This window comes from Apodemus sylvaticus, chromosome 5, assembly GCF_947179515.1.
Source record: "Apodemus sylvaticus chromosome 5, mApoSyl1.1, whole genome shotgun sequence".
In the NCBI taxonomy this organism is placed as follows: domain Eukaryota; kingdom Metazoa; phylum Chordata; class Mammalia; order Rodentia; family Muridae; genus Apodemus; species Apodemus sylvaticus.
Window position 1 is genome coordinate 151,556,307 of NC_067476.1, and position 23,936 is coordinate 151,580,242.

At 45.7% G+C, this 23,936-nt stretch overlaps 1 protein-coding gene across 1 annotated transcript in view; it reads left to right on the plus strand.

The window, feature by feature from the left end:
- Window positions 1-5,174: 5,174 nt before the first annotated feature.
- Window positions 5,175-23,936, plus strand: part of Ncoa3 (nuclear receptor coactivator 3) — an 80,144-nt gene continuing 61,382 nt past the window's right edge. Inside the window, 1 exon segment of the mRNA XM_052184316.1 lies at window positions 5,175-5,308. The gene's annotated coding sequence lies outside the window, so the exon portion shown is untranslated.

A 23,936-nucleotide genomic window follows, 5' to 3' on the forward strand; every position in this document is an offset into this window, starting at 1 on the left:
GCTGGTGTTCCTACCTGAGGCACAGAAAGTTCAAGAAACCAGCCATTAGTGCACAGCTCTGAAAGTTGCAGAACAGGCTTAGCCTGTTGAGATGGTTAAGCGCTCAAACCTATTATTTATTTATTTGTTTATTTATTTATTTATCTATTCATTTATTCATTTAATTAATTAATGATAGAAAGGACTGAATTTAGGGTTTCAAGCTACAGCATCACTAGGCTATATCCCCAGCCCCCAATCTCCTCACTTTTCTTGCCTTTTTTCCTTCTTGCTTTCTTTTTCTTTTTTTTTTTTTAAGTTGAGAAAGGATTTTGCTAAGTTGCCTGAGCTGGTCTTGAATTTGTGATCTTCCTGTCTCAGAAGATTATCTAGCACTATAGTGTTTTTTTGTTTTGTTTTGTTTAATTAATCTCCTTTATCTTGTTTTTTTCAGAGCTGGTGATTAAATTCAGGGCCATGTGCATGCTAGGCTATCCTTAAGCTATAGTTCCAACCTTTATAGCCCATACTCTCAACCCATAGCAACCCAGTAAAAGACTCTGCCCCTAGCAATCAATAAAAGATGAATTCAGGGGCCAGGGACAGCAATGAGACAGAAGCAGAGTCTCCCCATGAGCCTAGTTATGGGGAGACAGAACCCGGAGGAGCACTGTGGGGTGGGGTCAGGCTAGCCTGGACTATGCAGTGGATTCCTGGACAGTCTGTGCTAAAAAGTGAGACAGTGTAACAGTCAAAGAAAGGAAACCCCTGGGCTAGATTGCACAACCAAGCGTCATTCACTCACCTGTTCACTTTAAAGCCTAAGGCGGATGGATTCACTTGGATTCCGGCTTTCAGCACAGCTAGAGATGGCCTTCCTGCCTTGTCACAGCTAGAGATGGCCTCCCAGCCCACATCCCTACTTACCACGAGATATCGGGGGCATTTGAGTGAGCTAAGGAATGTGGGGTATTGAGGGAAAAAAAGTGTGTGAGCATAGTGTTTCCCCCTGACACTGGTCCTGATGCTGACTGCATTTGGGGGCTTCCTCATGACTTGATGTGATGGTGCAGCAGGGACAGCCACCAGGTGAGCATGAGACTAAGGTCACAGCAGTTATGCTGTGACGAGAGGCCACAAGCTAAGAGCCTTGTGCTTTCTGAGCAGGCTCTGCCACAATTGGCACTCAGCTTCTTCCTCTTCTTCCTCTTCTTCCTCTTCTTCTTCGTCTTCCTCCTCCTCCTCCTTCTAGATTTTATTTTATTTTGGTTTTTCAAGACAGGGTTTCTCTTTGTAGCCCTGGATGCCCTGGAATCCACTCTGACAACCAGGCTGGCCTTGAACTCAGATCTACCTGCCTCTATTCTCCTGAGAGCTGGAATTAAAGCCCTGTGCCATCACCTCCTGCCCTGTTGCTACTCTTGATTTTAGCCAAAAGGTCAAGACCTGAGCTACCTCCAGGGATGTCCAGAAGACTGTTAGAGATCTCCAACGCCTGTGCGTAGGTGAAGAGGTGCGGTGCGGAAGGGCCTGAGGCTTGGCCAGGTGTATGTCCTTGGTCAAGTGAATGACTTGTTCAAAGTCTCCATTTACTCATCTCTGAAATGGGGGTAATCAGCATCCGTGCAACGATTACATGAATGGGGGTGAAGAAGTAAAAAAAAAAAAAATCTTGGAAAGCTGGTGTGCTGCTGCCCTTCAATCCCAGGAGGACTGCTGTGAGTTTGAAACCAGCTTGGGCAGTTTAAGCCCTGCCTCAAAACAAAACAAAGCAAGACAAAACAAAACAAACTCATTAAGAAAACAAAAACAAAACCCCAAAGTACTTGAACATAGACATGCTCTATGAGTTCTGGCTGGTACCATCCTCCCTGTCTGAGGATGTGAGTCCCACAACAACCAACTTTCCTACTTTGGAAAAGTTCCAAGTCTACAGAAAATTTTAAACTCTATGAGAGACATGAGTTGAGGGCACAGCTCAAAATGCTAGAGCTGGTACTTAGCTTGCATAAGGCTCTGGGTTCAGTCCCAGCACCCAAAGTAGCAAACGCCCGTGTGCTTGCTTATCTGTGGTCGGCTTTCAGTCACTGTGATCAACACCAGGACCAAAAGGTTGATTTCCACTTAAGAGTCCATTGCTGAGGAAGCCAAAGGCAGGACCTGAAGCAGAGGTCAAGGAGAAACACCACCTACCGGATTGCGTAGCTTGCTTTCTTGTATACCCCACAACCACTTGTTTAGGGTGGCACTGCCCTTATGGGGCTTAAACCTGCCACACCAACCAACGCTTAATCAACGCGGATCTGTCTACAGGTCAGTGTGATGGAAGTCTTTTCTCACTTGAGATGCCCTCTTCCCAGATGGCTCTAGTTTGTGTCAACTTGCCAAAAAACACAAACAAACGAACAAACAAAAAGCCCCCAAAAACCCAAAACCAGCTAGCCCGCATAGTGTTGTACAAGGAAATCTACCCACAATGCCACACTTGCTTGCACGCCACGCACTCTTGCTGCTGTCCTGTATTTTTCCCTTTGAGGCATTTGAGAGTAAATTGTAGGAAGGACCATCAGCTTATAGAATTATGATTGCCTTTATTTTCTGGAGGAAGGTGGAGCACAGCATGGTACATGTGTCAGACAGAAGACAGCATACAGGAGTGGCTCCCTCCTTCTACCCTGAGACCTCACTCTTCAGGCTTGATGCCAGGGGCCTTATCTGCTCAAGCATCTGCTGGCCTTCTCTTAGGGTTTTATACATCATCTTAGTCAAGTGACAAGTTGTACTCCTTAGGTTTTTAAAACCCACTCTGGTGGTCTGTTCTTCACATATATAACATGAAATGTGACCGGTACCATACATTCCTGTTTGGAATTTGAACTAATTTTTCTCTCTCCCTCCTCTCCTCTCTCTCTTCATCTTTCTTCCTTCCAATAGGTTCTTACTGGGTAGCCCAGCATGCCTGATCCAGTCCTCCTGACAATCCTGTCACCTCAGCCTCCTAAATCCTGGGATTACAGGGTACCATGTGTAGGCTGGCCTGGAATTTCAGACACAGTGGTGGATAACCTTTGTCCTTTTACATCCTAAATGCAAGGATTACAGGTGTGTCCTACCAGGCCTGGCTCTGGTGCTAATCTTGTTGGTGATATAAGCAGCCAGGCCCTCAAAGGACAGTGACATACAAGAAGGCTGTTCACAGGGCTGGTAGCTGCTGTTGGGTTTTGCCTGGGACCTCAGCCTGTCAACTGGGGTGCTTCTGTTCCCTCTGTATTCTCACACTGGGAGAGCTGGGGCCGGGAAGGAGGAAGTAGGAGCTGGCGGCATTCTTAAGTCCCAGGCTCGAGGGCTTCACCCTATGACTTGTGTTTCCTTTGGTCTTAGAACCAACATTAATTCAAAGAAGGGACACAAGTCAGTCCCTTCATGGAGGGGTGGTCTGGGAGGCATCTTTGCTGATCAGCGACCTGAGCGGGTCACCCAGCACTCTCAGTTTTGACTCTCGCGCCTGCCAGATGACGCTGCTCAGTGCAGAATCACCTGCTCATCCCACCCAAAGCAGCAGCAGCAGGCCTGCCTTCTTTTTGGATCTTTTTCTGAAATAATTCAATTATTATTATTTTTTTACCATTCATATCCGTTATAATCTCAATACATACATATATAAGTATTATGTCTATGTCTAAATATGTATACATTTTCGGTACAATCCTGCACTTGAATCAATAATTATTTATTTTAATGTACTTTTATTACATTTAAAATTATTATTACTATTATTAATTTTAAGATTGGATTTCCCTAGCAGGGTGATGCACGCCTGCAATCCCAATACTCTAGGAGGCAGAGGCAGGTGGATTTCTGAGTTCGCGGCCAGCCTGGTCTACAGAGTGAGTTCCATATACAGAGAAACGCTGTCTTGAGAAAAAAAAATCCAAAAAAAAAAAAAAAAAAAAGGATTGGATTTCTCTGTGCAGCCTCGGATTGCCTGGGCCTCAGAGATCTGCCTGCCTCTGCCTCCTGAGTGCAGGGATTAAAGGTGTGCACCCCCACACCAGACTTGGGACTTGGTTGCTGTGTGAATAACCCCGTGGGTGAAGATTGAACACTTGCAGAACAGCAAAGCAGCAACTGACATATCACAGGTGGGAAATCCTTGAGGTGACATCGGAGAGCTAGGATAGGGATAATCTTATTCACACTGAAGACATTTTATACGTTGTGTCCCAAAACGTTGTCTATTTTCTCCTATTAACTCCCAATTCCTTTCCAAGTTCTTTTTACATAAGAACTATCCAAAAACCCATGGTGCTAGTGCATGCCTTTAATCCAGCGCTAGGGAGGCAGAGGCAGCCAGGTTTCTGAGTTTGAGGCTAGCGTGGTCTACATTTACTGCATTTAACTTTGACCTTATTTATTTTGGTCAGACTCCCTCCCCCGCCTCCGAGGTGGGCTTTAAATCCCTGTTTTGAAAGATGACTTTGAGCTTTTGCTTCTTCTGTTTCCACCTTCAGAGCCATGGGATCACTGGGATTGGCTTCACTTGCTATGGTTAGCTATCTTGGTGGAAAGGCTGGTTCTGTAGAATGCCGCACATTTTGCGTTCGTTTTTTTTTTTTCCCTATTCCGTTAGACTCAGGGCACTTATTTTGGTTTGCTTTGGTAAGAACACTACCTTGCCAGCTTTCTGCTCTCTGCACCGCATCCTATCAGGAGACATGGGGTGACTTGGAGCCACTTTTGGTGGCACCAAGTTTAAGACACACTTGGTTAAGGTGATGTCTCTCAGTTCGGCCCACTGTAACGCAAGCTGTTCTCTGGTTTAAAGCAAAATACTCAGTGACCAAACCTGGAGAGTGAACACCTTGTGACCCAAAACCCTTTCAAGCCAGTGATTTAGCAGGGCTCCTGACCTCGGGCCTCAGTTTGCTCTTCTGAAAAGTAAGGACGACGCCCCCTCAGCTATTGGTCTTGAGGAACCGTGATTGGCGCACAATGGCCACTCCATAGAAGTCAGGAATCTAGGATGGAGACAGGCACACGGGAAAACGAACCCAGGACGCCCGCTTCAGCCCCAGCTGCTAGGTGAGCTGAGGGGGAACCCAGTTCTCGCAGCCACGCCCCCTGCCTCGCGCACGGCCCCCTGGGACCCGTAGTGCTGGGCGTGGCCGCGGGACTACAAATCCCGGCGGCCCCCGCGCCGCGGCTTAAGCGGCGGCTGCCTCAGCTCCTCAGAGCGCCGGCGGCGGCCTCGGCGGAGTCCGTGTCGGCGGCCGGGGCTGAGCTGTGAGTTTCCGATTGAGAACAGCGTTGGGGAAGATGGCGGCTAGCGGTGAGTGGAGAGAAAGGCAGCGGCGAGCGGCGGGCGAGGCCGGCGGCATGGCCTGAGGCGGGGGTCTTGGGGTCGCCAGCAAGGCGCGGCGCAGGCGACAGGAATCGGGCGGGCGGCGCTGGGCTGCGGGGCCCGTGCAGGGTCGCGAGGAGTTCGCGGCCGCGGCCTCTGCTGCTGGAGCTTCCCCCGCCGAATCTCGGGGTCGGAGGAGCTCAGCGGAGCCTCCTCTTCCCTCCGGCGCCGCCCGGCGGGGCGGACGCGGGCGGCTCCTCCGGCCGAAGCCGCGGCTCGGCTGCTAGCCGGGCGCGGCGGACACGGAGTCTGCGGTGCGCGCGGGGTGAGCGCGGGGTGTGTGCGTGGTGAGAGTGGGGTCTGTGGCGTGCGCGGGGTGCGTGGAAGGGATGTGGAGTCTGCGGGATGTGCCAGGTGTGTGGCGCGGCTCCGGAGTCGGCCAGGTGTGCGGGGCGGATGCAGGGTGCGTGCGGGGGTCTGCAGGGTGGATGCTGGGCGAGTAAGGTGAGTGCGGTGTGCGAGGCGTGTGCTGGTGTGGGTGCCGGCTGCGTGCGTGGAGGTGCGAGGGATGAGTGCGAGGTCTGCGGTCTGCGTGGGGCGAGGACCGGGGGGATGCGGGGTCCGCGATGTGTCTAGGGTGGATGCGTTGCGCATGAGGAGTTGGAGGTGTGTGTAGCGTGGACGCGGGGTCGGCCCTCTGTATGGGATGAGTGCGTGGGGGTCTCTCCCGGTGTGGCGTGGGTACGGGCTCTGCGGTCTGCTGTCGGCTGTCTCCGAGGTCGCTTTCATCTTCCGAAAAATTTGCAGGCTAGGTTCGTTCATTGATTCTGTTTGCAGTAGTTTAAATGAACCCGAGCCGCACAGCCTGGGAGAGAAGTGGGAGGCAGTGCTACTTCCTAGGCAGCTAGACGGTGTCTAGGGTGGAAAAGTTAACCAGAAGAGCGGCTAGGAGAGGCTAGAGCATCTTAGGCCCGCGGATCAGGAGCCCAGGACTCCATTCTGTGTGACACGGAAGGTTGGAGAGTGTCTTGAAGTCGAGAAACTTTTTCCCCCCTCCCAAATGCGAAGACTTCCTTTTTTTTTTTTTTTTTACCTCCAGTTTCTGAGTAGCGCTTCAAGCCAACTTGTTTTTGTAATTAAGCTTGTGAGGTAAAACAAACCAGGAAGGCGAGTCAGTCCCCTGCCTGCTCAAGGGCTAGGTGGACCCAATGAGATGAGAAGTTCTGTATCAGGGTTTCTGTGGCCTGAGATTTAAATGCCGGCCCTCTGATCGGTTGGTTGGCTGATCTCTGCTGTGCCAAAGCCTCAGCGTTTGTTTCTTCAGGCTGTTTCAGAAATGAGTTGCTGGAGCCAAGGGTGTATGTATTCAGATCTTCAGCAAATACTGCTGTGGACTAACACGGCCATGCAAACCTGAGTTTGTGAGCTGTTTGTTCTTTTAAAAAGTTAAATGACTATCAGTTATTTAGAATACGTTTTTCCACATCAGACACCCAATTGAAAAGGTCTGAAAATACTGAAAAAGGAATCTCTTCCACTCGAAACCCTGTCTGAGGCAATAGCATTTCTTGGAGTGAGTTTGGCTTTGGGACTAAAGACTAAAGTATTTTCATTAGAAACAAACCCCAGCCGGTATACACTGAGGAGAGGGGAGGGAGTGTTTTCTTTTATTGCTATTTTAAACTTGTAGGAGCTGGAGAGATGGCTCAGTGCTTGAGAGCTCTGGTTGCTGCTTGCTCTACTAGAGGACCTGGAATTGACTCCCAGCACCAACTATAGCTCCAGTTCCAGGGGCTCCGTCGCCCTCTTCTGGCCTCTGTGGACATCAGGCGCCCACCTGGTGCACTGATTGACATGAATTAAAAAAAAAAAATCTTGAGAGTTGTTAGGCTCTTGAATTTAGTGCTTCTCTGCTGTTTGCTGTATTAAAACCCTTGAAGAAATAAGTCTGTGGGATGTAGAACCCTGAGGCTTCATTGTAAGATGAAGCCTCTGTTTGTAACATGTAAAGTGATACCGACCACTGTAGCTCCTGTGTAGCTGGAGGTAGCTTCAGGTTCTGAATTTAAATGAGCAGTAATCTAAACTGCCTGTGATCCCAAATTATAGGGTATTTTATATGTTGATAGAAAAGACTTAATTGTCCAATCAGTATTAAACAAAAAGGCACATGCCAGCATGCTAGCTTTCGGCATATAGAAAGAAGTACATTTTATAGCTGGGGATTGTAGGCAGAGCAGGAGGCTCTAATTGTAAGCAGTTGTGGGAGATGTTTCTATCAGAAAACATCCTTTAAAGAGGTCTTCAAAGCCGGGCAGTGGTGATGCATGCCTTTAATCCCAGTACTTGGGAGGCAGAGGCAGGTGGATTTCTGAGTTCGAGGCCAGCCTGGTCTACAGAGTGAGTTCCAGGATAGCCAGGGCTACACACAGAAACCCTGTCTCAAAAAAACAAACAAACCAAAAAACCCCCCAAAAAACCAAAAAATGTTTGTGAGTCGCCCTGAGGGTGTTGGAATCAAACCTAGGTGCTCTGTAGACATAGCCAGTGCTTTTAACCACTGAATTACATATCCAGGTCACCACATTTGACATGTATGGGTGTTTTGCCATGTATGTAGGTTGGTACACACATCTTGCCTGTGCCTGGTGTCTGTGGAGGCCAGAAGAGAAGCTTAGATTCCTTGGAATTGAGTTAGAAATAGTGAGCTGTCATGTATATGGGAGATTTGAACCCTGGGCCTCTGACAGTGTAGCAAATGCTTTAAACCACTAAGCCATCCTACAGCCCGCCTTTGGTGTTTTGAGATGGTCTCATTGCTCAGGCTCTAGTGGAACCCCAACTTATATTTCTGGTTGGTCTTGAACTCTTGATCTGCCTGCCTCACCCTTCAGATTCTGGGATTAGAGACGGATGACACCTCAGGATTATTTATTACTTTTTGTAAGCTGCTGAATCACTAAGTTAATTAATTTAGCAACTAGGTTGGCCTAGGTTGAACTCAGCCTCCTGCTTCAGTTTCTCAAGTGAGAATGAAGGCCTGTCTCACTTTGTTTTGCTAGAATGGTCTTAAAAATTATTACAGGGGAGTTGGAGAGATGGCTCAGGAGTTAGAGTTCATGCACCTTTTTCAGAGGACCCAGGTTTGATTCTCAGTACCCACATGGTCACAACCTATTAAAACTTAAGCTCTGTGGCATCCAGTACCCTTATGTCTCCCCAGGTTCCTATACATGCTGCACGTACATACATATAGAGAGCAGTCATAAACATGAAATAAAAATCAATAATACTTAAAAAAATTAACGGTTCATTAAAATGATTGGATGGGAGCAGGAGAGGTGACTTAGTGGTTAAGAGAGCTTCCTGGTCTTCAGGGGGACTTTCCTTTGCTTCCCAGCACCCACCAGGCAGCTCACCCATCTGTAACCTCAGTTCTGGGGGTCATGCTCTCTTCTGGCCTGCATAGTCTCTTGCATGCACGTGGAGGACATAAAACTCATTTGGAACACATGCATGAGGAAATAATCTTAGAAGAAAAAAACAGCATGATAGTAGAGCTAGGTTATTAGGGATTATATTAAACAATTTCCGACTTTAACAAAAAATTTTAATGTATATAATTTTTATGTGTAGAGGTGTTGCCTGCATACATGTCGGCATATATGTGTGCTTGGTGCCTGAGGAGGCTGCCAGTCTCCTGGGACTGGAGTGAGAGACAGTTGTGAGCTGCCATGTGGTTGCTTGGATTTGTGTATCCCCTGAGCTATTTTTCCAGCCCCATGTCTACATTTTTTTTTTTTTTTATGAATGCTGTACTATTGATTCACACTCCTAGCTAATTTCATTATGCCTCGAAAGTGATTTTAGGGTGCATTTTCCCTGATATAAAAATTTCAGTAGGGCACCTCCACCCTCTTAGTAAATCTGAACTCATTTATTAAGGACGGAGTACACTGTAAGGCTCAGGATCCTCTTTCTGGGCAATGTGTGAAGAAAATACTCTTTTGAGGTGATTACTTACAACATCTTGTTTTCTTCTTGGGTGCTGGGATTTGAGCCCCAAGGCAAAGCCTCAGACATGCTAGGCAAATGCTCTGCAACTGAACTGCATCTCCAGCCCAGTAAGCCTTCCTTATCATCTTTCTTCCCTTATGGGAGAGAACAGAGTAGCTTCCCACTCGATTCTGTGGGTCCTTTTCCTATTGTGTGTGGCCTAGCACTAATGCCTTTTAAAAAAGACTTGTTTTCATTTTTTGTTTATTTTCTGTGTGAGTGCTTTGCTGCATGTACACTTGCATGCCAGAAGAGGGCATCATTCAAGTCCCGTTTTATTTATTTATATATATATTCAGGTCAAGAACCCCCATGTAGGTGCTTGGAATTGAACTCAGGACCTCGGGAAGAGCAGCCAGTGTTTTTAACAGATGAGCCATCTCTCCAGTCCCTGAATGCATTCTTGTCCTTTGTTTTTATTTGCATTTCCCCCCCCTGTGAACTGGACTTACTGTATTCTTGGCTGTCCTGTAACTCACTGTGTAGACCAGGCTGACGTGGACCGGAAGTGCCTCTCCTGCATCTGTCTCCCAAGAAATGGGGTGACATGACAACTTATTTTTAAATTACTTTATTATTTTATGTGTATGGATATTTTTGTCTCTATGCATGCATATATACCACAATGCCTGCTGAGGTTAGAAGGGGCTTGATCCCCTTGAGTTGGAGTTAGAGATGGTTGTGAGCTACAGTGTGGGTGCTGGGAATTGAACCTAGGACTTTTCACAAACCAACAAGTGCTCTTCTAACCACTTAGCCAACTCTCCAGGCCCAATAACTTTTTTTTTTTTTAGTGGTGTGTGTGTGTGTGTGTATGTGTGTGTGTGCTTGTGTTTGTGTGTGTGCACCTGTGAGTTCATGTCCCAGGAAGCCCATTCCAATTCATTGAAATAATAGTTTCTTGCTATGTCAGGGACCTTCTACTAACGAAAAAAATAATTTACAAAATCCAGTCTTGGCCTAGAGTCATGGCTCCGTGGTTAAAGGTTTGGGACCACCTAACAACCTGAGTTAGGTCCCTGGATCTTATTAATGGAGTACACCCTGGAAAGTCTGCGCCCACACTGACATATAGTACATGGCCATCGAGTCTTCTGGTCATAGCTGTATGACTCTAGAGTAGTTTCCTTTAAGTTGAAAACTACTGTTTGAGAACAATTCAGAGTGTCTTTTAGCCTGGGTAATAGGGTTAGATGAAACAGAAACAGCGGAAACCCAAATGCCACTGTCCTGTCTCTAATTGGTTGTTGAGGTAAGTGGCTTTAGGGTCTCTCTTTGCATTTTAAAACTTTGTAATTTTAATTGTCTGCCAGAGGATGTACTTTTGAAACTTTTAATTTGTTGCAAGTTTAGCATGACTGTTGCCTCCAGTGGCAGTTTCTGCTTAGCAAATTGGCCACATTTAATACCCTCCTTACTCTGCTGAGGCTTCCTGGGATTGGGAAAACCAGGGTTGTTGTTGCCTGCCATCCATTGAGCGGCTGCAGCAGCTGCCTTGCGCCACAGTATACACAGTAGCATGGTGTGGTCTCTGCTGCAAGGACTGTCTTCTGCCACAGTATACACAGTAGCATGGTGTGGTCTCTGCTGCAAGGACTGTCTTCTGCCACAGTATACACAGTAGCATGGTGTGGTCTCTGCTGCAAGGACTCTCTTCTGCCACAGTATACACAGTAGCATGGTGTGGTCTCTGCTGCAAGGACTCTCTTCTGCCACAGTATACACAGTAGCATGGTGTGGTCTCTGCTGCAAGGACTCTCTTCTGCCACAGTATACACAGTAGTATGGTGTGGTCTCTAGAGCTCCCGGCCCAGTGTTCACTTTCTCTCGGAGTAACTGAAAGGATGTGATGGGTTAGGTGGAGGGAGTTCTGAGGTGGGGCAATGCAGCGAACTGTGGCTCTCACATGGAGAGCATTCTGGAAGGGGGGGGTAAGGATTGGTAGTGTGGAGGTGGGGAGGGCCTCTGTGGACTTGGAGGGATCCTTAGCTAATGTTAGGTAAATATGTATCCATTGTTTCCTGAGGGGGTTTCTGGGGATTCTTTTGGGCTAAGACTATATTCTTTTATTCACAGCTCTAACCTGTTTTCAATCCCCCAACAAATGATGGAATTGACTTGATTTAATCACCTTTCCTTTTTCTATCTCTGTTGGAAAGTTGTTAAAGAACAGGAAAATGGCCAGAAGATGCTCAGCGGGAGTGAGTGAGGCTAGTTCACTACATAATCTTCTTAGCCTGCAAATGGAGTTGCCAATTTGTCAGCATTCATTTAGCTTGGAAGGACTTGCTGTCTAGGTCAGTTTACAGTGGGCAGTAATAAAGGCATAGTTAACTAACCACACCATGGTCATGTGGGCTACAGGTAGGGTAAGGAGTCTCACTTGACTGACCAAATATATCTTGAAAAAAATGTTCTCAGAGCAAATGAGCTAGTATCTGCCTCGCCCCAATTAGTTATCTGTGTTCTGTTTTTCTTCTCTGTGATGGATTCAAGAAGAGGTGTGACTTTTTGGCTGACTATTCTATACTGCTGTTCTGTTGAGAGGGCTGACTTCCTTGGGTAGAGGCTGCTGTGAGGGATGAAGGAAGCATCCCTGTAATCCTGAATTCTTGGTTGCCCATGGAATGGTGGGAAGGGAATCCTGGCCAGGGCTGCACAGCTGCTGGGCGGCTGCTGGGTGAGGAGGGCTCCTGAGGTCTGCCCTGTCCCCAGGAGGACAAACCTGACGCTTGGGTGAATCCCATTGCACTAAAATTCAGGGAACAAGTTACACTATTTTGTTGTAATAGAGTAAGGATTTATCAGATGTTGATGGTCCTTTTGATTTTCTCTAAGTATAAGATACCTTAGGAAGTTGCTGTTTATTTTACCAGTTTGATGAGTTGTTACTCACGGATCTTCCATTTTTAATGCTTTTTTAGACAAAGGGAAAAACAAAAACAAACAAAAAAACCATGGTCCGCTGGGGAGAAAATTAACCACCTGTGTTTGAGTCTCTTCACTGGGATAGCTCAGCAATCTGGTAAGATTTTACTGAGTGTCCCACATTCAAAATGTCATCAGAGGAAATGAGACTCTAAGTCGGCAGGCGATTGCTGGTAATCTGTTCTGTTCTCGGAAACTAAGATGCATAAATGTCTTTCATTCTGGTGTAAAATGTCTAAGAAGGGACATTTTGGCCTTTTCATAGTCCAGACACTTGGTAGTTCCCCCTTTTTAAATTTGTTGGTGATATTTCAGTGTTTTAATGCTGACAATTTTGATATAAATTTTTTCCCCCAGAAACTGGCTTAATATATCTATGAGAGAAAAAAAATCTATCCCGTGTTTAGTCAGAAGTGCGCTTCCCCTCCTGTCAGCTACCTTTTACTACTGCCTTGTTACCAAGCTGTTTGTAGCTCATCATACCCAAGGCTGGCGACTTTCAGTTTGCTTAGAATTTTGGTTGGTGCAGCAAGACATTTTTGAGGCCATTCTTTTCAGTAGATGGTCCATGAAGGAGGGAAATCTGAAAGAGGGAATTTCAAAGCAACCCAAGCAGCGTTTGAAAGTCCTCTGGTCTTGAGAATAATGACTGGCGAGCAGGCAGGAAGCCTGCAGCTGTGCTGTGGTATTGTTCCTCCATCTCTGGCATCCGAGAGCTTCAATACAATAGAGAAGAAAGCCCTGAGAGGGAGAGAGAGGCAGCACTAGGAAAAGGGGAACTTTCAGGGTGAACTCTGCTTAACTGAAATCCAAAACTAAATTATTTTATTTAAGAACAATTGTTTCTCATAATCTGTTCCAAACTGACATTTTTATAATGGAAGTTAACTACTATTGGAAAAGCAGCACCAGAGTCCTTTCTTCAGTTTCATAACAACTGAAAAAGATAAGTCAGAAAGCCTGGAGGTTTGTCCCTCTCCGGCCATCTGAGCAGTATGGTTTGTTCCTTTGTGAAGAGTTCTGGTACTGAGGAGTTTAGTCCTTTGTATGCTTTTGGCACTCTCTCCGTAGGGCAGTTCTTACTTTGGAGACTCCCGTGACTGAGCTATCCCTGTGACACGGCAGAGGGACACCCTGCCTAGCTTCCTGTTTTTATTTTTTATATTTCAGACAGGGTCTTGTAAGGCCTGGCACGTGCCTAGAGCAAGTGAATTTCTTGTGATCCTCCTGCCTCTGCCTCCTAAATGCTGGGATTACATGTGCACACCACCAAGTCCTCACATCAGGTCTTCCGTGTTGGATGATGGAAATGTAGCCACAGCTCTTAATGTTGACTTACTATGATGATTTCTCTAGAAGCTGTGGACCTATGTGGTGTGTGCTGTCCAGTGGGGAGACAGGGATGTGGGGGGATCCTTTGTAGCCAGGGCTGCTGGCTTCATGGGCTGCCACTGCTTTGTCCTCATTTATTTGACTAGTTGTAGGGCTTTGTTTTTGTTTTATTTTGACAGGGTCTGTGTAGCCCTGGGACCTCAGACCTGGCTGGCCTTGCACTGCTTGCCTGCGCCAACACACTCTGCGAGCAGTTGTGTTTTAATGACACAACTCTTGTCCAAGCCAGTCTCCCTGCTGTTGGGAACCTATTCGACAGCAACTAGGAAAGCCAAATTCCTCTAGAGGACTACCATCTTGCCTATGTTGGAGGGTCAGTGGTGTTCTTTCATAGGACAGACTAGAGTATTTCCATATTTTACAAATTCCTTTCATTGGAAATTAGTAAGATGGAACTCGGGGTCCATGGCCTTAGGGACTTTGCCATTGTAGATGTGGCTGTGTAAAGTTGGAAAATAGTTTCCTAGGTCGGGTGTTGGTTCATGCCTGTAACTCCTGCATTTGAGAGGTTGAGGCAGGAGGATCATCAGAATTCGAAGTGAGCGTTAGTAAAATCCTGGCTTGACAAACAAAACAAACCTAATCCTAACAAAAAGTAAGAAGAGAGCTGAGCTGAGCGCCTATGACCTCAGTCGCAGGGTGGAGAGAGGCCTCTGTTCTCCAGAGCACCTCAGCTTGGTTTTCTGCTTTGGCTCCTGGTGGTGACTGACAGCTACTGTAAGTCCAGCCCCAGGGTGTCTTTGTTGGATCTTTTTACTCTTCTATTCTGTATGGTTATTCATACTCTTGAACATACACAAGCACACACACATTAAGAAAAACAAGTTAGACAAACTTAACAAGCAAACAGGAAAGGTTGAGGCGAGAGGCTCTTTAGTTCAAGGTCAGCCTGGGATGATGTTAAGATCTTGTCTGTGGGCCTGGGGAGGCAGCTCAGCGCACTGGGCAAGCCTGATGACCCCACGGGGTGGAAAGGACTGACACCAATAAGTTATCCTTTGACCGCCACTTGCCTGCAGTGGAGTCCACTGCCTTTCTCAAACCAAATCCATTAACAATAGAAAGAAGGAAAGAGGGAAAGAAGACCCTGCATGGAAAAAACAAACAACAAACTAACCCAGCTTAGTGTTGGTGTGCTTTGCCTGTCAACATCAAGGCATTGAGTTTGATCCTCAACCCTTCTGCCTGACCTCCAAATTTAAAAAAGTTTCCACTTTTATAGATACAGTTTCAAGTAGTATTAGTTAATTTTTTTTTTTTTTGAAGAAAATTTTTCTTTTGAGCTTGGAAGGTAGTGGTGGTGCATGCTTTTAATCCTAGCACTAGGGAGGCAGAGACAGGAGGATCTTTTGAGAGTTCAAGGCTACCCTGGTCTACAAATCAAGTTCCAAGACAACCAGGGCTATACAAAGAAATCCTGTCTCCAAAGCCAACAATTTTTTATATGTATATTTTTACAAATATACTTATCTATATGTCTGTGCGCCAAATGCATGCCTGGTGCCCACAGAGGCCAGAAGAGGGCATCTGATGCCCTGGAATTGGAGTTGGAAACAGTTGTGAAGTACTGTGTAAGTTCTGGGGCTGATCCTGGGTTCTCTCTAGAGCAGCCTCAGAGCTGAGTGTCTCTCTAGCCCATAAAGCCAATCGTTTTGTTGGATGTTTTATAAATAGTTTCTTGGAGTCTATGGCCTGTCTTATAAAATAACTTTTGGAAGGGATAAATTCTTAATGTTAATATCAATAGAATTACACACACACACACACACACACTTACACACTTGCGTGCGCGGGGCGGGGGGGGGGGGGGTGTGAGGGTTCCTCTAGCCTGGCTTTATATTTTGAGACAGTCTTGCTACAGTGGAACTTGTCATGTGGACCAAGCTATCCTTGAACTCAAAATCCCCATGCCTCAGGCTCCTGAGAGCTGGTTTTATAGGTGTTTATTACCATGCCAACCCTATGAGCATGCTTCTGTGTTTGTCCTGTGTCAGTTGTGTCTTCATCCCAGCCCCGCATGATCTAGATTGTTATCTTGAAATTAGAAAGGCTAAATCTTCTACCTTTATTCTTTCAATCTTTTTTCTTTTTCTTTGATTTGGTTTTTCGAGACAAGGTTTCTCTGTATAGCCCTGGCTGTCCAGGAACTCACTTTGTAGACTAGACTGGCCTTGAACTCAGAAATCCGCCTGCCTCTGCCTCCCAGAGTGCTGGCATTACAGGCGTGCACCATCACTGCCCGGCTTCAGCTATTTATTTATTTATTTACTTATTTATTTATTTAATTTATTATATATAAGTACACTGTAGCTGTCTTCAGACACATCAGAAGAGGGCATCAGAACTCCTTACAGATAGTTGTGAACCACCATGTGGTTGCTGGGATTTGAACTTAGGAGCTCTGGAAGAGCAGTTGGTGCTCTTAACCACTGAGCCATCTCTCCAGCTCTCTTTTTTCTTTTTAAAAGATGCTTTTGGATTTCATATAGTAGAATTGGGGATGTAGTTCAACTAATAAAGTGCCCAGCCTTCCCAGAGCCCTGAGTTCAGACCCTAGTACTAAACAAACTGATTACATTGGCACTTTAGTCCCAGTGTATGGGAGGTGGAGGGGCAGGAAGAGCAGAGATTCCAGGTCCTCCTTGGCTCTATAGGGACTTTTAGGGTAGGCTGGGTTACTTGAGCCCCTATTTTACAAAGGTATGTGAGATCTTTTTTTTTTTTTTTTTTTTTTTTTTTTTTTTTTTTTTTGCTATGTGAGATCTTATACCTTCCCTCTCAGGAACTTTGTGTGTGTATTGCTGAGAATTGAATCAAGGACCCCAAAGCATGTCAGACAGGTACTTTAGTTCTAAGAGTTGCACAACAGCTTCCAAGTTCCTTTTTTAAAATTGTTTTTGTGGGTTTTTCCGATACAGGGTTTCAATAAGTAGTTCCTGGTTGGCTCAGAACTCCTGCAGCCCAGGCTGGTCTTGACACCCCCCCCCCCCCGGGGGGGGTTGTTTGGGTGGGAGGTGGTGCTTGAGACAGGGTTTTTCTATGTAGCTCTTGATGTTATCAAACTTGTTATGTAGACCAGGCTGGCCTTGAACTCAGATTCCCCTGCCTCTGCCTCCTGAGTGCTGGAATTAAAGACTTTTACCATTACCTATTCTTTATTTTTAAAAATGTGATTATAATCAGCTGCACCACCATGCACCACCATGCCCAACTGGTCTTGAACTTTTGGTGACCCTCTTCCTATAAACGAGCTCTACTATACCCAGAAAGTTCCTCCCCTCTCTGCCTCTCCCTCTACCTTTTTAAAAGACAGTCTCACTGTAGCCCTGGTTAGTCTTCAGTTCGTTGTGAGATGCCTTCCTCTGTCTCCTGATTGCTGGGTTTAAAGACTTATGTCATTATTTCCTGTTGAGTTCTTTATTTTTACTTTGGGGAGGTGAAGCCTTGACAGGAGTGGGTCACTGCAGGCAGCTCCTTCCTTCCTTCCTTCCTTCCTTCCTCCCTTCCTCCCTTCCTCCCTCCCTCCCTCCCTCCCTCCCTCCCTCTGTCCCTCCTTTCTTTCTTTCTTTCTTTCTTTCTTTCTTTCTTTCTTTCTTTCTTTCTTTCTTTCTTTCTTTCTTTCTTTCTTTCTTTCTTTCTTTCTTTCTTTCTTTCTTTCCTTCCTTCCTTCCTTCCTTCCTTCTTTCCTCCTTTCCTCCTTTCCTCCTTTCCTCCTTTCCTTCTTTCCTTCTTTCTCTCCTTCTCTCCTTCTCTCCTTCTCTCCTCTCCTTCTTCTTTCCTTCTTTCCTTCTTTCCTTCTTTCCTTCTTCTTTCCTTCTTTCCTTCTTCTTTCCTTCTTTCCTTCTTTCCTTCTTTCTTTCTTTCCTTCTTTCTCTCTCTCTCTCTTTCTCTCTCTCTCTCTCTCTCTCTCTCTTTCTTTCTTTCTTTCTTTCTTTTCTTTCTTTCTTTCTTTCTTTCTTTCTTTCTTTCAAGATTTGTGAGCCACTGTGTGGTTGCTGGGGATTGAACTCAGAACCTCTGGAAGAGCAGTCAGTGCTCTTAACTGCTGAGCCATCTCTCCAGCCCCTGAGTTCTTCATTTTTAAAAATGTGATTATTAGCATCTGCTAGGTGGTGATAGAAACTTGTAATCTCAGCTGCTAGGTGAAGGGTCAGGAATTCAAGGTTATCCATGCCTGTATAGCAAGTCTGAGGCTAACCCAGGCTATGTGAGACCATCTATCCCAAAACAACACCCTCCGTGCCAGACAACAAAAAAGTGATTAAAATAGTTTATCTGTCTGTCTATATCTGTCTGTCTATCTGTCTGTCTATCTATCTGTCTATCTATCTATCTATCTATCTATCTATCTATCTATCTATCAATCTATCATCCATCCATCTATCTATTCATACTAATATAAAGTAACCTTGAGCTCTGTATCATCTAGGCTGGCCTGGAAATGGAGTGCTCCTGTCTTAACCTCCTGACTGCTGTATTGTAGCCATGAGCCACCATACCTGGCTTATTAAAACTCCAGGTTTCAGTAATGTTGCTAGTGTGTAGAAATGCAATAGATGTGTGTATATGTGTGTGTGTATTTATCCAATACTTTATGATCATATTAGGTTTGCTTTTCCTAGTTGCTTTCATGTGGTTTAGGATTGAATACTATATATTGACATTTCTCATCAACCCTCCCAATCTGAGCGAGATGGACATAGTTGTAAGCCACCATGTGGCTTGCTGTGTATCTTTTTTTTTTTCTGAGACCAGGTTGAAGTAAAAACTTACGGGTTCTTTGGGAAGTCAGTTGTGTTGCATGGTGTTTTGCTGGAGCAAACACATGAAGGAGTGTTTTCCTAACGTGGACACAGGTGAAAGACTAAGACAGACTCCTGAAGAAGGAGTGTTCAGGTAAAAGAGATAGGAAAATAGATGCTCTGCTAAAGCAAGCATGGAAAGGACACGTGATGAAAGAGTCTTTGCTAACAACACACATATTGGTCTGTCTTGTCGAGACTCCATAGAGAGAAATGCACCAAAAAACTTCTGGTTTTGTGCTGCAGTTTCTTGCCACCTCCTTGGATTCAGGCTGATGGGATTCATGTGCTGAGGCTAGACCTGTGGAGGATATCCCCGTGATGTTTAGAGGGTATAAATAATATTCAGTGACAGTGACAGAGGCTGAGCTGGGCTTGCTGGTAGAGCTGGCCGTGCAATGCTTGTAGGCCTTGCATCTTCGCTGATCTTCTCCTTTGCTTCAGAAGGAGAGAACTTCTGGCCTTCCTCCTGGTCCCTCCTGCTGACTTGAGCCGAGGCTGAGGCCTGGCTGACTCTGCTAGATAGTGCCACTGCTGCTGACTTGTGTTTGCTCTCCCAACTTCACCCAACTGGACTGCGGGTGTGTCTGTAAAGTGTCTGAGTGGATTGAGCTGCTGCCGCTGACCTGTACACTGAACTACAACACAGGTCTGACAACACAGATGGGAGTTGCTCCAAAGAACCTTTCCAAACAGGTCCATTTCCCTCAGGTCTTTTCTTTCCCCCTACCTCTGGAGGGTGGTGGGCTAAAAGGGAGCATAAAGCATTTAAAAACCATTATGAAATTGATTTTTTTTTTTAAATTAAAGTTACACAGGGTCTTTCTGTATAATAACCTTGGCTGTCCTGGACTCACTTTGTAGACCAGGCTGGCCTCAGACTCAGAGATCCACCTGACTGTGCCTCTCCAGTGCTGGGGTTAAAGGTGTGCACCACCATGCTAGGCTCTTGCTGTGTATCTTAAACTGGGCCAGAACGTAGCTACATAACTAGACCGACGGCTTTTAAGTTCCAGATGCCCTGCTTCACTCTCAGAGTGCTTGGATTACAGCTGTGCTCCCTGGGCTGTTCACTCTGTCTCAGTACAGGCTCTGCCCCTCATGACGTCTTTGTGCTAGGATTGCTGGTGGTTGTTGAACCCAGGATGCCATGCAGGCAAGAGCTGTGCCTCCAAGCAGCACTCTTACTTAGCCCAGGTTGGACCAGTGTACCTCGCTTAGTCCATCACTGAGTGAGGTCCATACTGTATCATAGAGCAGTTCTGTCGATTGCTAAGTAAGTGTTCTGTGTGTATGGCATTACCATTTACCATTCAAACACCATTAAAAAAAGATTTTTATTAATTAATCATTTAAATATATGTAATGAGTACACAGTAGCTGTCTTCAGACACACTAGAAGAAGGCATCGGATCTCATTACAGATGGTTGTGAGTCACCAGGTGGTTGCTGGGATTTGAATTCAGGACCTCCGGAAGAGCAGTCAGTGCTCTTAACGGCTGAGTCATCTCTCTAGCCCATCAAGCACTGTTTTGTTGTATCCACCTGTTGGCTGTTTTGAGTAATGCTTCTACAAACATTTGAATATAAGTTTGAGTGAGAACACATAGCAGGTTCCAGCCTTGCATCCTCCCCAGTATCTGATATTAATATTTGTTTAAGCTGTTGCCAGCCATTCTGGTGGATGTGTAGTGGGAATCTCATTCAGTTTTAAGTTAAAATCCTTTACTGTCAGTGGATTTTCTTTTTTGTTTTTCCTTCAGTCTTCTTCTGCTGCACACACACATGCACACACACAGAGGCATGCGTGAATGTTTGTGCATGTGTATGGAGGCCAGGGTATTGTTTCTTGGGAGCCATCCATATAGTTTGTTTATTGATTGATTCAATTTTGATATGTATGAGTGTTTTGCCCATGTGCATGCAGAATTGGCAGAGGCTAGAAAAGGCCAGGGCAAATTCCCTGGGATTGGAGTTACAGATGGTTGTGAGCTACTGTGGGTGCTAGGAAATAGACCCAGCTTCTCTGCAAGAACCGCACTGTTCTTAGCCCCGAGGTGCCACTTTATTTCTTAGTATTGCCAAATAACTTCCAGTTCTATTTGTTTTCAGTTTACAGGTAAACAAACTGCAATTTTAGACTTTCTGATCATCTTTCAGGATCCATGAAATTAATAGCAGAATATCTGTCGGGCGGTGGTGGCGCACGCCTGTAATCCCAGCACTCTGGGAGGCAGAGGCAGGTGGATTTCTGAGTTCCAGGCCAGCCTGGTCTACAGAGTGAGTTCCAGGACAGCCAGGGCTCTATATAGAGAAACCCTGTCTGGAAAAAAACATATCCAAAAAACCATAAACAAACAAACAAACAAACAAAATAGCAGAATATCTAAGAAAGAATTAGTGCTTCAGTTCACATCTTGAAGTGTCCTGTGCTCTCCCCATCTCGCTGTGGTGATCAGATCAAAATTAAGCAGAGAGCAGTCCAGGGGCTGACCCCAAGGGCTTAGACCAATTGGACAGACTCTGGGGCTGGCTAAAGGTTACATAGCAATAAAAAATTAACTGTGCAGACATCAAGGCTGAGAAGTGCTCTGTGAAGTGCTGCAGAGATGGCTCAAAGGTTGAGTGAGAGTACTTGCTGCTCTTGTGCCGATGATTTGGCTCCCGGTGCCCATGTTGCCTTTGACTCCGTCTGGTTCTAGGGATCAACATCCTCCTCAGACAACTGCATGACTGCTCATACTTGAACACAGACACACGGATAACTATAACACTTAAGGGGCCGAGGGATTGCTCAGCAGCTAAAAGTACCTGGTTTGTTTTTAGTTAATTAATTTATAATTTACTTGAGACAGGGTGTCCCTGTGTAGCCCCCTGGCTATCCTGGAATTCCCTCTGTAAATCAGGCTAGCCTCAAACTCAGATGTGCCTGCTTCTGCCTCTACAGTGCAGCATAATGCCTGACACATAATCTTGCAGAGAGCCTGATTTATATTTCCAGTACTCACATATGTGAGTCCAGGTTTTAGAGACCCATGGCCTCTAATCTCTGCAGGTATCAGGCATGCACATAGTACATGGTCATGCATGTGCACAAAACACTCATACATTACATACAGAACAGATATTTGAAAGAAAAAAAATAAAAACTTTAAAAAATGTTCCGAGCTGGCCAGTGGTGGTGTATACCTTTAATCCTAGCAGTCAGGAGACAGAGGCCAGCCTGGTCTACAGAGCGAATTCCAGGACAGCCATGGCAACACAGAGAAACCTTGTCTAAGGGAAAAATGTTCTGCTAAAATTGAGGACCTTAACCAAGATTCATGGTACCTTGATCATTTCAGTACGAAGGCATAATCTCCAGGAGCACTTGAAGGTTGTCATAGGGCTGTACTTAGAGAACTGTTCTAACTCTTCAGGGCCTGTGAACAAATAGAAAGAAACATTTCAGAAGCAGAACAACTGTTAGCATACCCATGAAATGAGTAACTGGGGTTTTCTAGTTTTTCAGTCAGGTGGGGTAGCTTTTAACTGAAGGTCGGGGTGTGTAAGATAGAGTTCAAGTTCTGGGCTGTGTGTGGATGGTTGGAAAGTTTTTTTTTTTTTTTTGGTTTTTCGAGACAGGGTTTCTCTGTACAGCCCTGGCTGTTCTGGAACTCACTCTGTAGACCAGGCTGGCCTCGAATTCAGAAATCCGCCTGCCTCCGCCTCCCAAGTGCTGGGATTACAGGCATGCTCCACCACTGCTCGGCTAGATGTTTGGAAAGTTACGCAAGCAGGGCTGGGCTCAATGGTTGGTTGCGGGCCCTGGCTGCTTTTCCAGAGGACTCAGGTTCAATTCTCAGCACCTACATGGCAGCCCCCAACTGTCTCTAATTCCAGTTCTAGGGGAGCTGACAACCTCACACAGACATACATGCAAGCAAAATACCAGTGAAATAAAAATAAGTCATTAAAATTTTAAGCTAAAAAGTTATACAAGCATAATAGATTGCTCCTTTGGAGAGGGAGTTAGATCTTAGTATGTAGTGTAAGCTAGCTAGCCTTGGATTTGCCATGACCCATCTGCCTCAGCATTCTGAGTGCTATATTTGTTTTTTGTTTGTTTGTTTGTTGTATGAAATAGGCTCTTATTTTTGCAGCTGTGTTTGACCCGGAACATGCTATATAGACATACTTAAGCTGGCCTCAAACTCAAAGAGATCCACCCTCCTCTGCCTCCTGAGTACTGCGATTAAAGGTGTGCACCATTGTGCCCTGTCATAGGTAAGGTTAAAGGTTTATCTGTGTGTGTGTGTATACATGTATGCATGTATGTGGAGGTCAAAGGCCACTTTGCTTCCAGCAGGGTCTTTTGTTCTTCCCATGGTACAGGCCTGACTAGCTGTCCGTAGCTTCCAGGGATTGTCCCTTCTGTCTTACCTCTTCTCATAGGAGCGCAGGGTTACATACACTCTGCGTAGCTGCCGAGCATCTAAGCTCTGTCCTCACACCTTGTTGTAGATAGATGCCTTGCCTACTTAGCCATCTCCCAGCCCATGGCAATCTTAAGCAGAAGTATTTGTTATTGCATTTGACTGTTAAAAGTCAGTTTTGATTTTTGAATGGTCTAGAACTTAATCTTTTTATCCTTTAATAAAATGAATCAATAAGTCTTTGTCTGTCTCAGGATGTAGCCCGGTTAGAGTGCTTGCCTAACTAGCGGGAAGCCCTGGGATTGATCCTCAGCACTGCGTAAACAGGGCTTGAGGGCACAAGATTTGATTCTAGCATTCTGAGAGGGAGGAGGAGGGAGGTCAGAAGTTCAAGGTCATCATCCTTTCTGTGTCCTTAGAGAATTTGAAACCAGACTGGGCTACACGAGCCATTGTTTGAAAAGACGAAAAATTATCTTTGTGTATTTTCTTAATATAAATTCAAATGCAGAACATTACATATGTTCTAGTGTGATCTCATGAGAAGGTGCTGTAACCCTGTCTAAAGCACTGGCACTCAGTGCCCTTCCAGAGGGAAGCTGGCTATCCCACGGCAGAGGGAAAACACTGGGTCTTGCCTGTGAATTTTTATATTCCCCTAAAATCAAGAAAACAAATAAACAAAACAGACTCCCCCTACCAATTTATTTTTTGAGAGAGGGCCACATGTCCTATAGGCTGGCTTTTAATTTGAAGACTGCTTCCTCCTCCTGAATTCTGGCATACCCACCATGCCTGCAGTGCTAGGGAGCAAGCCCAAGGTCATGCCTGCCTAGCACTCTGCCAAGTGAGCTCGGGTCCCAGCTGTAAACGGTCAGTTCTAGGAATCAGACCCTTGGCGAGCACACACACACACACACACACACACACACACACACACACACACACACACACACCAAGGTATATGCTAGCCCTAAAACATGGGCTAGATGTGTAGAATGTATTTCTACAAAGAGATGGATG